Source organism: Eptesicus fuscus, chromosome 15 (assembly GCF_027574615.1).
Source record: "Eptesicus fuscus isolate TK198812 chromosome 15, DD_ASM_mEF_20220401, whole genome shotgun sequence".
In the NCBI taxonomy this organism is placed as follows: Eukaryota; Metazoa; Chordata; class Mammalia; order Chiroptera; family Vespertilionidae; genus Eptesicus; species Eptesicus fuscus.
Genome location: NC_072487.1, coordinates 17659604 through 17675052, shown reverse-complemented (window position 1 = coordinate 17675052; position 15449 = coordinate 17659604).

The window sequence follows — 15449 nt, the reverse complement described above, 5'->3', positions numbered from 1 at the left end:
AGTTTCAATTATGTTAGATGAATACGTTGTAGAGATGATAGAGCATAGTGCCTATCGTTGACAGCATGGTGAGTATAGTATTATGCTTTCATGTTGATTTCTTACCACGCTCACAGAAGAAAACAAAGACAAAGCCCATAAGGAAACCTTGGAGGGTGTTGCCTATGTCTGTTACCTTGATTGTGGTGGTGATATCATAAGTGTTTTATATGTCTAGACTCATCAGACTGTACACATTCAATATATGCATTTCTTTGTATGTCAATTCTACTTCAATAAATCTGTTTAAAACTCCCTACTCTCTCGACTGAGGCTAACATACTTGATTAAAATGAGATTAGAGGAAGTTGGACACACTGGAGGAACACTTAATTTTTTTCAGGGGCAGATGGATTAATCTCCTGGCAAACAATTTAGAATCAAAGGTAATTCTGTTAGCTTACTTGTTTGGAACTCTGCAGGACCATTATAGCTTCTAATAACTCAAAGGTGTGACTTTCTCATTAAATAGCTCTTAATAAGTAGTGTAATTGGATCAAGTTAAGCCTTTTTTATCTGACGTGTGCTGTGGTGAAACTGCCTCCTTAGACAGTGATAAAGGACCATGGTTTCCAGTGAGTAAATGAGATCACTAATATTTTTATTGAGCCTAAAAACTGATCTTATGTTTTTATTTGAAGAGAATTCATAATTTCTAGTTAATGTAAAAATAATGTACACCCATTGCAGGGGAAAAATTAAATGTAGCATTTATAAAGAGAAATGTAATAGGATGTAATCACTCATCATCTTAGTATCCAGAAATAACCCTAACATTTTTGCATATTCACTTCATTTTTTTCTTAATTGTGTTTGTGTGTGTGTACTTAAATGTGTAGCTCAGTCAATGAATAACTTTACACAAAAGATGCTTCCTTTAAGCCTTTGTATTTTTATGCTTTGAAATGGAGGTGACTAGAGCTTGAGGAATGTATGTGACACTTTGGGGTACAGCCAAGAAGTGTCAAACACTAAGGCCAGATGCTCAGTAAGGAGTACCCTGAGTGCCCACTCGCTCCCAGAGAGGGCGTTAGTTTTCTTTTACCTACCCCAGACTTTCAGCTTTCCTGTGCTGGGTTCCCTGTGGGATTGAGTCTGGTGGACGAGGCCTGGGAGACTGTGGTCCTGGGAACCATGCTGTTTCTGCCCTCTTTCTGTGGCTTTGCTTCTGAGCTGACCCGGTTGGTCTTTGAGAACTTCTGTATCAGTTTGGAGGGAAGCCAGGTTGGGAGGAGTTCCATGTGGGCTGAGAGGCACAAGTAGGCTTTGAGGGTGAAATGAAGCTGTTTGAACACGGGATACATTGTGAGTAGATAGCGTGTGGAGCTGCTGCTGTGGTTCATCTAGTCCAGTGGTCGGCAAACTCATCAGTCAACAGAGCCAAATATCAACAGTACGACGATTGAAATTTCTTTTGAGAGCCAAATGTTTTAAACTTAAACTTCTTCTAACGCCACTTCTTCAAAATAGACTCGCCCAGGCCGTGGTATTTTGTGGAAGAGCCACACTCAAGGGGCCAAAGAGCCACATGTGGCTCGCGAGCCGCGGTTTGCTGACCACTGATCTAGTCAATTGCTCACTTCCAACATAGTGTTCAAAAGTTCCGTTTAACCTGAACATATGACTACATATATGAACCTGTAATACTTAGGTACGTATGAATTGGTCGTAAACACTGAAATTAAAAAAAAATTCTCGTGAAGAACTACATGATTTCCCCCCTCCTTCTTTTTCCTTTAAATTCTAAGGGCCCAGTGCACAAATTCATGCACCTTGAAAGGAACTGTGGGCCACGAGACTGCGGTGGGCACAGGGGCGGGTCTCGGCCCATCCTCTGCACCCCCCGCCCGGCTCCTCCTGCTGCGGCCCCCAGTCCCCTGTCTTCCAGCAGCCCCGCTCCCACCACCGCTGCTCACACGCGCTGACTGCGCCGGCCCCGCTCACACCCGCTGATAGTGCGGAGCAATTGGGGCCAGCGCCAGCAGCGGGTGCGAGCGGGCCTGGTGTTGTCAATGGGTGCGAGCAGCAGCTGTTGCCCCAATCGCCCCTCAGAAGCAGGGGGAGGTGGAGAAGCCCTCAGGGGCAATCGGGGCCAGCAGCCGCTGCTTGCACCCACTGACAGCGCCGAGCGATCGGGACCAGCGCCGGGAGCCGGCAGTGGGTGCAAGTGGTGGCTCTGGCTGCTGGTGCGAGTGGGGCCAGCGCTGGCAGTGGGTGCGAGCAGTGGCTGCTGGCCCTGATTGCCCCTTAGGAGCAGGGGGAGCTGGAGAAGCCCTGAGGGACAATCGGGGCCAGCAGCTGCTGCTCACACCTGCTGATGGCGCTGAGCGATTGGGGCCGGCACTGGGCACTGGCAGTGGGTGTGAGCAGCAGCTCCAGTGCCGGCAGCGGGTGCGAGCGGGGCCAGTGCTGGCAGCAGGTGCGAGAGCCGGGTGGGACCGTGGCACACAGGAGCAAAGAATTTTCAGTGACCACCAGAGGCTCGCTCTGATGACAGCAACTAGCACCCCTCCTTGGTCTGGTGCCCCTGCTCACCTACTCCACCATCCCACTGCTGCCCACCATGTTCCACGCTCTGCTGCCTGCTGTCGATGCCCACCATGTTCCACTTGTGCCCGCTGGTGCTCAACGCACATCATAGCGACCAGTTGTTCGGTTGTTCCACTGTTCAGTCTATTTGCATATTAGGGTTTTATATATATATTAGAGGCCCATTGCACGAAGATTCACGCAAGAATTGGCCTTCCTTTTCCTGGCTGCTGGCACCGGTTTTTCTCTGGCACCCGGGATCCAGGCCTTCGCTCTGGCTGCTGCCTTCCACCTTAAGACTCTGGCCGGCTTCGCTCCAGCCGGAACCTTCAGTCTTTGCTCTGGCTGGAGCGCTGCTCCTATAGCTCCCTCCACCCTCTGCCCGCCCCCTCATAGCAGGTGTCCTGCCCCATCTGGCCGCTCCGCACCTGCATATGCAAATTAACCCGCCATCTTTGTTGGGTTAATTTGCGTACTCACTCCTAATTGGCTGGTGGGCATCGCAGAAGTATGGTCAATTTGCATATTTCTCTTTTATTAGTGTAGACTAGAGGCCTGGTGCACGAAATTCGTGCATGGGGTGGGTGTCCCTCAGCCCAGCCTGCACCCTCTCCAATCTGGGACCCCTTGAGGGATGTCCAACCACCCGTTTAGGCTCGATCCCAGTGGTCCCCCCCAACTGCCTGGTCCTCCCCAACTGCCCTCCTGCGCAGCCTGGTACCCCCCAGTGGGATTGGGCCTAAACGGGCTTCTCACAATCCAGGACTGCTGGCTCCCAACTGCCCTCCCCTGCAGGCCTGGTCCCCCCAACTGCCCTCCCCTGCAGGCCTTGTCCCTCTCCCCCAACTGCCCTCCTCTGCAAGCCTGCCCCCCCCAACTGCTCTCCCCTGCAGGCCTGCCCCCCCCAACTGCCCTCCCCTACAGTCCTTGTCCCCCCCCAACTGCCCTCTCCTGCTGACCTGGTCTCCTCCAATTGCCTTCCTCTGCTGGCCCGATCACCCCTAACTGCCCTCCCTGCTGGCCTGATCGCCCACAACTGTCCTCCACTGCAGGCCTGGTCCCCCCCTCAACTGTCCTCCCCTGCAGGCCTGGTCGCCCCCAACTGCCCTCCCCTGCAGGCCTGGTCCCCCCCTCAACTGTCCTCCCCTGCAGGCCTGGGTCCCCCTCCCCCAACTGCCCTCCCCTGCAGGCCTGGGTCCCCCCAACTGCCCTCCCTTGCTGGCCTGGTCTCCCCCAACTGCCCTCCTCTGCCGGCCTGGGCATCCCCAACTGCCCTCCTCTGCTGGCCTGGTCACCCCTAACTTCCCACTACTGCCCTCCACTGTAGGCCATCTTGTGGTGGCCATCTTGTGATGGCCATCTTGTGTCGACATGGGGCAGCCATCTTTGACTACAAGGGGGCAGCCATCTTGTGTCTTGGTGTGACAGTCAATTTGCATATTACTCTTTTATTATATAGGACTAGGGGCCCAGTGCACAAATTCATGCACCTTGAAACAAACTGCGGGCTGTGAGGCTGTGATGGGCACAGGGGCGGGTCTCGGCCCATCCTCTGTGCCCCCGCCTGGCCCCTCCACTATGGCCCCCAGTTCCCTCTCTGCCAGCAGACCCGCTCCCGCCACCGTTCCCATGCACTGATGGCGCCGGCCCTACTCACACCTGTGATGGCGTAGAGCGATTGGAGTCAGTGCCAGCAGTGAGTGCTAGTGGGGCTGGCGCCATCAGCAGGTGAGAATGGCAGCTGCCGGCCCTGATCACCATCTCAGGAGCAGGGGGAGGTGGAGAAGCCCTCGGGGCAATTGGGGCCGGCAACCACCACTTGCACCCGCTGATGGTGCCAAGTGATTGGGACCAGCGCTGGGCACCAGCAGCGGGTGTGAGCAGTGGCTCCAGCGCTGGCTGCAGGTGCTAGTGGGGCCGGCACCGGCAGTGGGTGCGAGCGGCAGCTCCAGTGCTGGCAGCAGGTGCGAGCGGGTCCGTCGCTGGCAGCAGGTGTGAGCGGCGGCTGCCGGCCCCAATAGCCCCTCCGGAGCAGGGGGAGGTGGAGAAACCTTGAGGGGCGATCAGGCCGGCAGCTGCTGCTCGCATCTGCTGACAGTGCCAACAGTGGGTGGGAGTGGGGCCAGCACCAGTAGCAGGTGTGAGCGCTGGGAGGGACCACAGCATGCGAGAGCAAAGAATTCAGTAACCACCAGAGACTTGCCTCGATGACAGTGACAGGCGCCCTGCCTTGGTCTGGCATCTCTGTTCTGTTCCACCATTCCGCCGCGGCTGATGCCCACCATGTTCCACACTCTGCCACCTGCTGCTGACGCCCGCCATGTTCCGCACGCGCCCCCTCGTGGTCAGTGCATGTCGTAGCAACTGGTTGTTCAGTTGTTCTGCTGTTCGGTCTATTTGCATATTAGCCTTTTATTATATAGGATATAGATAATTCTACACACTCTACTGTGCCAGCTAGATGTCAGCATTTTATTTCAGGATCCTCTTCTAATTATTGAATATGCTGCTTGATGACTCTTTGCTAATATGAAATGACTCATTAAGGATCTTCTGTTCAGGCTGGTTATGAAGGTTAACTAATATATGATTATTAAGCACCTTACAAATCAAAACAGCCATGAATAATTTTAGCTGTGCAATAGAAAATTGGTAAATGTTACTTCTTTGGGTAATTACATGTTTAAAATGCCTTTTACCCCAGTGGGAACACTACACAGAGGTGATGCTGCCGGTTTTGAAAGGGTTGTACTATGTAACAGATTAAGAGCAAAGCTATGATAAATAATAGCTGTCAACCGAAGCATTCATGTAAAACTTATGATGTATTCAAATAACAAAGATCCATTTTTCACCTCTATTATATTCAGCTGGAAACAGTGAAGAACCAGTCTTGTGAGCTTTTGCATGTGTTCTTTGACTTTTTTTTTTTTAATGTACCAAAATGAATAACAGTGTAATAAAATCTCACTAATCTGGATTCCATTGATTTGGGATTTGGACTTGGCTGAAAGTCATCTTTATACAACCTATTCAAAAGTTATCTGATCAGTTAAAAAATAAAATTAAAAGCTGGGAGAAAGGGGTGTGCCTAAAAAGAATTAATAATATTCAAACTCTAACGTGTGGATAATTGAATTTAGGTTACTGTATTAATTTGAAAATAAAATTGTTTACAAATTCATTTTTTTACTTCTGGTTCTTATTAACATATTTTTGCCTTTGTTTCATGAATCTTAATTAGTGAGAATGAGAGATATAGATTTTTCTCTGTCACTTTCTGTTTGGGAAAGTTAATCTGAAAACAAAATAAACAGTAGAATTCTAGAAATTCTATTGTGTATTAGGTATGGCGTTAAACACAGTACCTCAGAAAACATATATTCCTGGTCATGCCCTGCAGCAGGTGAACAAGACTCAGCTGCTTCCCTCAAGAAGCTCACAAATCCAGAGAAGAATGCCGCAGAGTTGGTCAGTGCCGAGCCCTGCTGCCTGAGCTCCTTCCCTACTGTCTGAGCACTAGGCTGAAATTCATCTTTATATGAAAGGCTGCTGCACAGAGGGAAGCTAGCCCCTTCAGAATGAGGGAGGAGATCTTCTCCGTCTTCAGGACTAATTCCAGTCCTCTCAGAGCTGGGAGGGGCCTGAGGGGTTGTCTGATCCTAGCTCCGCAATGTGGCCCCTCTACACCATATCCGGATAGTCTCCTTGCCGGGACTGTGATGCCCAATTGTAGTTCAAGCCCCGTTTTCTCAGGTAGCTGTGGGAAATGAGAAAGGACATGCAGTGGCCTCCTCTTGATCTTCCTGCTTTTGGACATTTCTTCTAGAACATTCCACTGTTATTTCAAACTCTACGTTTTCACAAGTAAACTCACTCACCCAGAAATTTCCCTGTCTCATCAAACGGTGTTTTGAACTGTCATGTATGTGGTGGGGCTACCTGCCAGCCAGGTGTTCCTTTGCAGCAGTGTCGCCATCTGTGTCTGCGGTGGTGTTTGAGCAGTCATTTGGGCGAATGATTGCTTTCATCTGTTCTAATGAATATTTACTTATTTAAAAAATGGAAAATGGAAATATGAAGGAGTTGACATCAGAGGCAAGAAACATGGATTTACTAAAGATCTACACTAATAGCCATGAGGAAAGTGGGCAATCTTTATCCTTTGTTAGATGCTCCCTGGACTTAAACGAAATGGTCAGTGATGAAATAAAAGTATAAAACCAAAGAACGTACACAAAAGTGGGAGATGTATTGCTGGTGATGGTGCCACAAGGATGAGGATTAAGTTTAGATAGTTAATTTTTGCATTTTTTCCCCCAGCAGGGAGCACCCTTTAATATGTAACTCTTGCACATTAGAGTTGATTACATGTTTTTAAGATTGCAATCTATACCAAGACACAGAGCTGTTTGTACATCCTGATGAACTGCTTTGGGAACCTGATTTAATACTGTGTATCTAAACCCTGCTTGGCCTTCCTTCCTTCCTTCCTTTTTTTTTTTTTTTTTAATATTTGCTTGATTCTCTGGGGGACGCAGCCAATATAATAGGGGGGGAAAAGGTTGGATTTAGACTAAAAATAATAGCTAACATTTAAAAGCTGTTCTGTGTCTCTTCTGAGTGAAGTTCTTTAATGGATTATCTTAATTTTACAAAATCTCTGTGTCAAACATACTGTATAGAGGAGTTTTTAAGAATGTGAGCTTTGGAGTCTGGCCAGTGGTGCTCAGTGGTTAAGTGTCGACTTAGAAACCAGGAGGTCACAGTTCGATTCCTGGTCAGGGCACATGCCTACGTTGTGGGCTTGATCCCCAGTGTGGGGCATGCAGGAGGCAGCCAATCAATGATTCTTTCTCATTATTGATGTTTCTATCTCTTCTCCCTCTCCCTTCCTCTGAAATCAATTAAAAATATATATTAAAAAGAAAGAATGTGAGCTGACTGCACAATTCATATCCATTCCCTGCTTCTTACATAATTAGGCAATTAATTTTGACCTCTTCTTGCCTCGCTTGTTTTTTTTCATATAAAAATGAAGCTAATAATAGTACTCATGTCATGGGGTTGTTTTGAATATTGGGTGAGAGAATACATGTAAGAAGCTTGACAGTGCCTCCCTGGCTCATGGTGAAATTTTCAATAAATCTTGGCTATTAATACTGCCATATAACCTCAGACAAATCACTTTCTGAGCTCCTTTTTTCTCATGTGGGAAATGGAGTTAATAATATTTACCTCAGACAATTGTGTAAATCCAATGAGATTCGTTACTTAAAGTATTCTGTGGAGGGCTTGGCACATAGGAGCTGTTTCATCCAATATGGTATTTAAAATTTAAAAAAAAAAATTTAGTGAGAGAGAGAGAGAGGAAGGGGAAGAAAGAGAGAGAGAGAGAGAGAGAGAGAGACAGAGAGAGAGAGAGAGAGAGAGAGAGAGAGATTTATGCATTCATTCATTGGTTGATTCTTTTTTTAAATTTATTTTATTATTTTTTTTACAGAGAGGAAGGGAGAGGGATAGAGAGTTAGAAACATCGATGAGAGAGAAGCATCGATCAGCTGCTTCCTGCACACTCCCTACTGGGTATGTGCCTGCAACCAAGGTACATGCCCTTGACCGGAATGGAACCTGGGACACTTTAGTCCGCAGGCTGACGCTCTATTCACTGAGCCAAATCCGTTAGGGCCATTGGTTGATTCTTGTATGTACCCTGACTGGGAATTGAACCCACAACCTTGGCATATCAGGATGATGCTCTAACCAACTGAGCTACCTGGCCAGGACCCAACATGATATTCTAAATGGTATGTCGCGCGCTTGGTGTTTATAAAATGGATATTTATTGAGCAGGCACTTGCTATATCCTGGGGTTATAGTGCTCAAAAAGGGAGCTCAGTTCCATGCCCTCAAGAGTTTGCTGGTGGGTAGAGAAGGGACAGCAGAAATAAGGAAATGATGATCATTCGAGTTTGTGATCAAAACTATGAGGGGGACAACAGTCTCATTGAGAAAACGTTAGTAATGGTTATGTTTCGCCTTGAAAATGGAGGAAGTTTTAAAAAGGTCTAAAGTTAATTGAATCTATCCAGTTAGATTACATTCACCTCTTTTCAATATTACTCTTTCCATAAAGAATTGGTGAATCTCAAGCATTTCCTAACCTTGGCCTAGTGTCTTATTGCTCTATCCAGTAACTTGTGTATAAGATCCCATCCTGGTGTTTGATTCGAGATGATCTACTTTTCACCAAAATTCATTCTCTTCATTATTCACCTCCCTTGACTAGCCCACGTGGTGTCAAGGGAGGGAAGACACACACATTTTTTAGAGCACCTGCTGTGTCAAGACCCTCATGGCTTTTAGGCACACCTCATAGCTCACTACCTTGTGAGGCAAGTGTTCCCATATTTAACCAATGAAGAAAGGGCTTGGAGATAGGAAGTGATTAATCTTAATTGTAATGGCTAGTGCTGGAGCCAGGATTTGCATCCATGTCCCGTCTACCACCCATGTACTTTGCTCTCTGTCATCATGATGATCGAGGTATGTCAGACTATAAGTATGATCGGATTAAAGATGTTTTCTCATTTTCACAATAGACAGTCTTAGAGGTTGCAAACCATGTATGACATTGCTTCATCGTATTTATTTGAACATTTTCAGAATGGTGTTTCTAACAGTGTGGTGCTTATGTCGCCTTCTGATTGTATTCATTCAGGACTGGAATAGGTGATATTCTCCACGTCCATCTTGGGCTACACTGACTTAGTTAATAGCAGAGAGATTTACTATCTTCCTGTAAAATTCCTTTGCTCATTTGATCTTTAGCGCTCATTACTACTAAGAATGCAAGTTAAAATAACTAAACTATAACTTCCATTGTACATAAATTTAATAAGTTAGTTTTCATAAAAATAAATGAAGTTGATTGGTCAGTTGGTAGCAATTAAGAGAAATGTTGCCATTTAACTTGCACTAAGTCGACATAATTCTTTTTAAGAATAAGAGTTTTTACTCTGGTGTAAAATTTCCCAGGAGTCTAATTGAGAAAACTTTAGTAATGGTTATGTTCCTCCTTGAAAATGGAGGAAGTTTTAAAAAGGTCTAAAGTTAATTGAATCTATCCTGTTAAATGACATTCACCTCCTTTCCATATTACTCTTTCCATAAAGAATTGGTTAAATGGCTAACAAGGTAATTCATCTTTTATCATTTCTAAAATTTTCCTAGTTGCTGCTCACTTGAGCATAACTGTTACTGATGGATTTCTGCGCTTGCAGTGTTTTGGGTTTCAGAAACTCATTTTCTCTATTTCTGTGTGTTAGTATTTGAATAAAGATCTTCATGTTTTGGTAACTTCACGTGATAAAAACACAGTGTCTTGCAGGAAAAAAATTAGAAAATGGAAATGAGAAAAAATAAAAAAGCACCCATAATGTATATATTTCCAGGCTTTTCTATGTATATATATTAGTAGACAAATGTAGGTTTACAGTTGTGAGTACGTGAAACAGAGTTTATTCTTTTATTATTTATTATTTTTCATATGAACAACTGTAAACCTACTTTTGTATGTACCCAAACAACCTGGATTTAAATTGCAACTTACTAAATGACCTTGGGAAAATTATCTAATTTTTCTGTGCCTCAGTTTCTTCATCTGTAAAATGAGTACCTATCTCATAGGGTTATTGTGAGGGTTAAAAGAGTTAATACAGGTAAAATGCTTAGAATATTGCCTGGCCCTACTAAGAGCCACATACATGAAGTTTAAATTTTTCTGGGCAATAAACAACAGAAATTTAATTCTTGCTGTTTTGGAGGCTGGAAGTGTGAGATCAGGGCACCAGCATAGTTGGATGAGGTCCTCTCCTAGTTCATAGCCAGTGGTGGAGGGGCTAAAAACTTTTATTATGGAAAATTTCAAATATATGTAAAAATATAATAGTGTTATGAACTTTTTTTTGTTTAAATTTCTTTATTGATTAAGGTATTACATATTTGTCCTCATCCCCCCATTCCCATCCCAAACCCCTCCCCTTGCATGCCCCCACCCCCCTGTTGTCTGTGACCACTGGTTAGGCTCATATGGATGCACACAAGTCCTTTGGTTGATCTCTCCCCTGTATCCCCACCCTCCCCTACTCTCCCTCTGAGGTCTGACAGTCTGATCCATGCCTCCTTGTCTCTGGGTCTGTTCTTGTTCATCAATCTATGTTGTTCATCATTTCCCCTAGATGAGTGAGATAATGTGCTACTAGAAATACACTTATAAGAACTGAAAATGAGACAAGCAATAATGGTTATGCTGAAAGGAAAATGAATCAGTCTGTAGTGAGTTTTTTTCTGCGCCAACAGTTCTTTTGAGTCCTAATTTCAATGTCAAACAGTTCCTTATTAGTGTTATGAACTTTAATGTACCCATCTATTATCAACATCTAGATATTCTTGTGTCTTTTATTATTTCCTCTCTCCCCGCTCCCCACTTTTGGAGGTAGACTGGAGTATTTTGTAGAAAATCCCAAATGTCACATCATTATCCCATAAATATCTCCATTTGTACTATGTTAATATTTGCTAAGAAGTAATTATTTTAGAGAACTAATGCACAAAATTTGAGTCATTTTTAAGGAGAAGCAGTAGAAGTAAAATACCTATAAGATACTTCTGCTGTGTTGTACTAGATTTTAATTAACTGAATGGCATTTGAAGTAAGATTATGAATATGGAGATTTTAGTTATTCAGATTAGACATTTAAGATCTTTAAAATGATTGAGCATCCGTTTTATTACATTTATACTGTAGATTATTGTATCAACATAAAATATTCATAAATGTACTGAACAATTTGAGTATTCTTTTGGTAGAACAAAATGTTTAAAAATTATAATATTGGAGCCTAGCCTGTGTGGTTCAGTGGTTGACTGTTGACCCATGAACTAGGAGGTCACAGTTTGATTCCTGATCAGGGCACATGCCCAGGGTTTCAGGCTTGATCCCCATTAGGGAGTGTGCAGAAGGCAGCCAATCGATTATTCTCTCTCATCATTAATGTTTCTCTCTCTCCCTCTCCCTTTCTCTCTCTGAAATCAATTAAAATATTATAATACTAGAGGCCTGGTGCACAGATTCGTGCACTGGTGGGGTCCCTCAGCCTGACCTGCGCCCTCTCGCAATCCAGGACCCCTTGGGGGATGTCGGAGAGCTGATTTTGGCCCGATCCCTGGAGGCCAGACCGAGGGACCCCACTGGTGCACAAATCTGTGCACTGGGTCGGTTTCAGCCCCATCCCCACAGGCCAGGCCGAGGGACCCTACCAGTGCATAAATCTGTGCACCAGGCCTCTAGTATGCATATAAGATCTTTGGTTAATCTCTTCCTACCTTCCCTCGTCCCTCTTCCCTCTGAGATTCATCAGTCTGTTCCATGTTTCCATGCCTGTTCATTGAGTGTCTGCCCCTTGCACGTCATAGCTACCGGTCAAATGGTCGAATGGTCAAACGGTTGCTTAGACTTTTATATATATAAATAGATTGGAAAAAATCATCTCATAAAGGAGCTAATTTGAAGACTTTTTTAAAGACTTAGATTGGATACTGTAAAAATTCCAGAGATAAGTGAATCTTTAGATTAAAAAATAGCTATTTTTCATCCATATTCCTTTATAGATTTATATATTTGTATTATGTGTAAAATACATACAAATATATGACACTAGAGGTCCAGTGTACAAATTCGTGCATGGGTGGGTTCCCTCAGCCTGGCCTGTGCCCTCTGGCAATCTGGGACCCCTCGGGGGATGTCGGACTGCCGATTTTGGCCCGATCCCCTCAGGCCAGTAAATTGCAACTGGTGAGATCATCAGAATTCATAGTCACCTAAATTTGCTCAGCACTTTGATTATAGATCTTAAAATTCCTGGGGCATGATACAGTAATGTGGACCGGGCCCGTCATCCTCATGCTATTGATGGTCCAGGGAAACACTGGGTTAGAATTCAGGAAACCTCTCTTCTCACCTGAGCTGCCAGGATGATTTTCCTTTTTGGCAAGTTGTTTAACCTGTCTGACATTTAGCTTCTTCATTTTGCCAATGGAAAAAAGTACGGAAGGGAGATGAACTCAGGTCCCCTATATTATTATGGAAGTAATAGCTACTGCAACAAAAAGACCCCAAAATTCAGTGGTTCAAACAGAGTAGAAATTTCTTTCCCATATAATAGTTGGAAATCCAGGTATGCAGTTCTCTTGGCTATCATTTAGAGGTCCAGTTTCTTCCATCTTGTTTATTCAACAATGTCCTTGACCAGCAATTTCAACCTTTTTCATCTCGTGGCACACATAATTACTAAAATTCTGTGGCACACCCAAAAATTGATTTTTTTTTGGGCTGATTTGACAAAAAAATATTAGGTATGTTTTTCATTCATTCACACTGGACAGCTATTGTGTTGGCTGTTGTCATTTTTTAAATTTGACAATATAAAGAAAAAAGAGGTTGGTGCCCCTGACTAAGTAGTCAGGTATTGCATGTTTTAAAAATTCTTGCTGCTCACCATTTGAATATTGCTATCCTATAGTTACTGTCTTCGTCCACATGATTGAATCTGAGTTGTTGCCAAGACCTGGTTTGGGTTGGGAAGAGACTAGAGGAAGCACTCTGCAGCTGGAAGTAGCACATCACCTCTGTTCCAACACCACTGGAGAGAACTTGGTTATAGGCCATACCTAACCTTACTTGAGTCTAGGAAATATGATGAAGGAGAGCACAGATGTTGAAGTTAGTGGTCTCTGCCATATCTATGCAGTTCCCGTTTTCTCTGATTATAACATGTTGACCCAGTAGCTCTGTCACCCACTTAGTTGCCCTCTGCCTTGTCTTGATTTTGAAATTACTGCTAACATAAAGCTATTTTCTACTCTCAGCCTAATTTAACGATGACTTAGTGACCTCTTTGAGAATGTAATGATTAGAAATGACTATTTTCTTACACTTGTTCATTCGTTTTGAAAACTTTCCATTGCGATTTCCCCACAATTTTTCCATTTTTATGAATCATGCACTTAGGAGGGTTCTGATTGTATTGTCCTGTTAATTTGAGAATATAGCTGACAGTTGTATTTTGAAGATTTGAAGCAAGAGTTCAGGCTCAGCTTGAGTTTCTTCTAACAGGTGTCAGGATTTAATACAGGGTGATGAAACAGAACCTACCTGCCAGACCCTTGAGAGGATGTATAGAAATACTTAGGGACCAAGAACTGATAGTTGAGAAACTAAGCAGGTGGAAGAATAAGGAAGATATAAGTATCGCAAGGTGGGCAGTTAAAAAATATAGACAGGTGTTTTTCCTTTTTTTTTTTTAAAGGGGCAGGACAAAGCAAGTAGGAGTGTCCGGAACATACCCCTGAACCACAGCCTTGATAAACTTATAAAATCAGCTCAAATTTATTGACTGTGCCCATCAGCTTTTCTATAAGCCATTTTTTTTAAATGTAGTAAAAAAGAAAAAAATTGTCAAAATATGTGTTTAAAATCCTCAGACTTATGGTTGCATAGCTTACTTTGTGGGAGGAGGAAACTAAATAAATGCATAACTAAGAATTGGAATAGTTGATAAAATTAGAAAGAAAAAAGTCCTAGATTTTGTGTTTCAAACGCAGAATCCCATTAATGTGGATGAAGTATGTATTTTTATCAGACTGCTGATGACATTGCTTATATAAACCAACCTCACGAATGTGCTCTATTTAGTCCTACATTGCTACTCTGAGTTCTTCCTATATAGAAGTTTGGTAGACAAGAGGATCAAAGTCATCTTTTCCTGATCAATAGACAACTCACCCCCACCCCACCCCAGCCAACCTTGCATAATTTCTTTGCTGCCTCCCATAGCACTTGTCAATATTACTAGATAGATTTTTCTCTTGTGTTTTAGATTGTGTCCTTCATTTGAAGTTTGACACTAAATACTTTTTTTGATATACAGTTGTATATTGTTTGTTGTATCCTAGAAAAACTATTGAAAAAGTTGAAAACCTAAAGTGCTTTATCTCTCTGCTACTCCTTTATTACTTCTAGGATGCAATTGATAGTTTTATTTTCTTGAAGGGCTGTAAAGCCTTGACAGGTAGGATAATTGCTGAAGTTAAACAAATGTTTTGATTCATTTGGAACTTAAGACCTCATTAAAAATTCTTATTCTGATTTAGATTTAGATAGACCAAAAAAAAAAAAAAAAGGCAGACTGACAGGTTACAGATAAATATTTTAAAATCAAACACTCTATTTTTATATCATGGTTTATGGAGCATGTTGTGTCGAGTTTCCTTTTAGTAAAGAATGCTATGGAAAGAAGAAATTATGTGTGGTTTAATGTATATAGTGCCCAAAGGAAGCTGAGATTAAAATGAAGTAGGACACATACTACACTGCCAATGCTAAAGCAAGCATATGTATTTTTTTTAATTCCCTGAGAGAATATGATGTATGTTTTGATACTTTAAAAGGCCAAGTGGTTGTGATTAACCTTGAAATATAAGTCTCTAGCAGATGAAAGACACATGCAATATATATAGCCCAAGGGTAGCAAATCAAGGATGATATCAAATCATATTCTTGCTTGGGGCGTAGTTTTGAGAATGCTTACTGACCATTTGTTAGGAAAGATAAATTTACTACAGATTTTAAAATGTATTCATTCTCTAAAGTGTCACATCGAAATAAGGACTATCTTTTGTAAGCTGAGGTATTTGCCATCTATACTTAGGTAATTTTAAAAAATACATTTTTATTTACTTCAGAGAGAGGAAGAGAGAGAGAGAAACATCAATGATGAGAGAGAATCATTGATCGGCTGCCTCCTGCTCACCCCCTACTG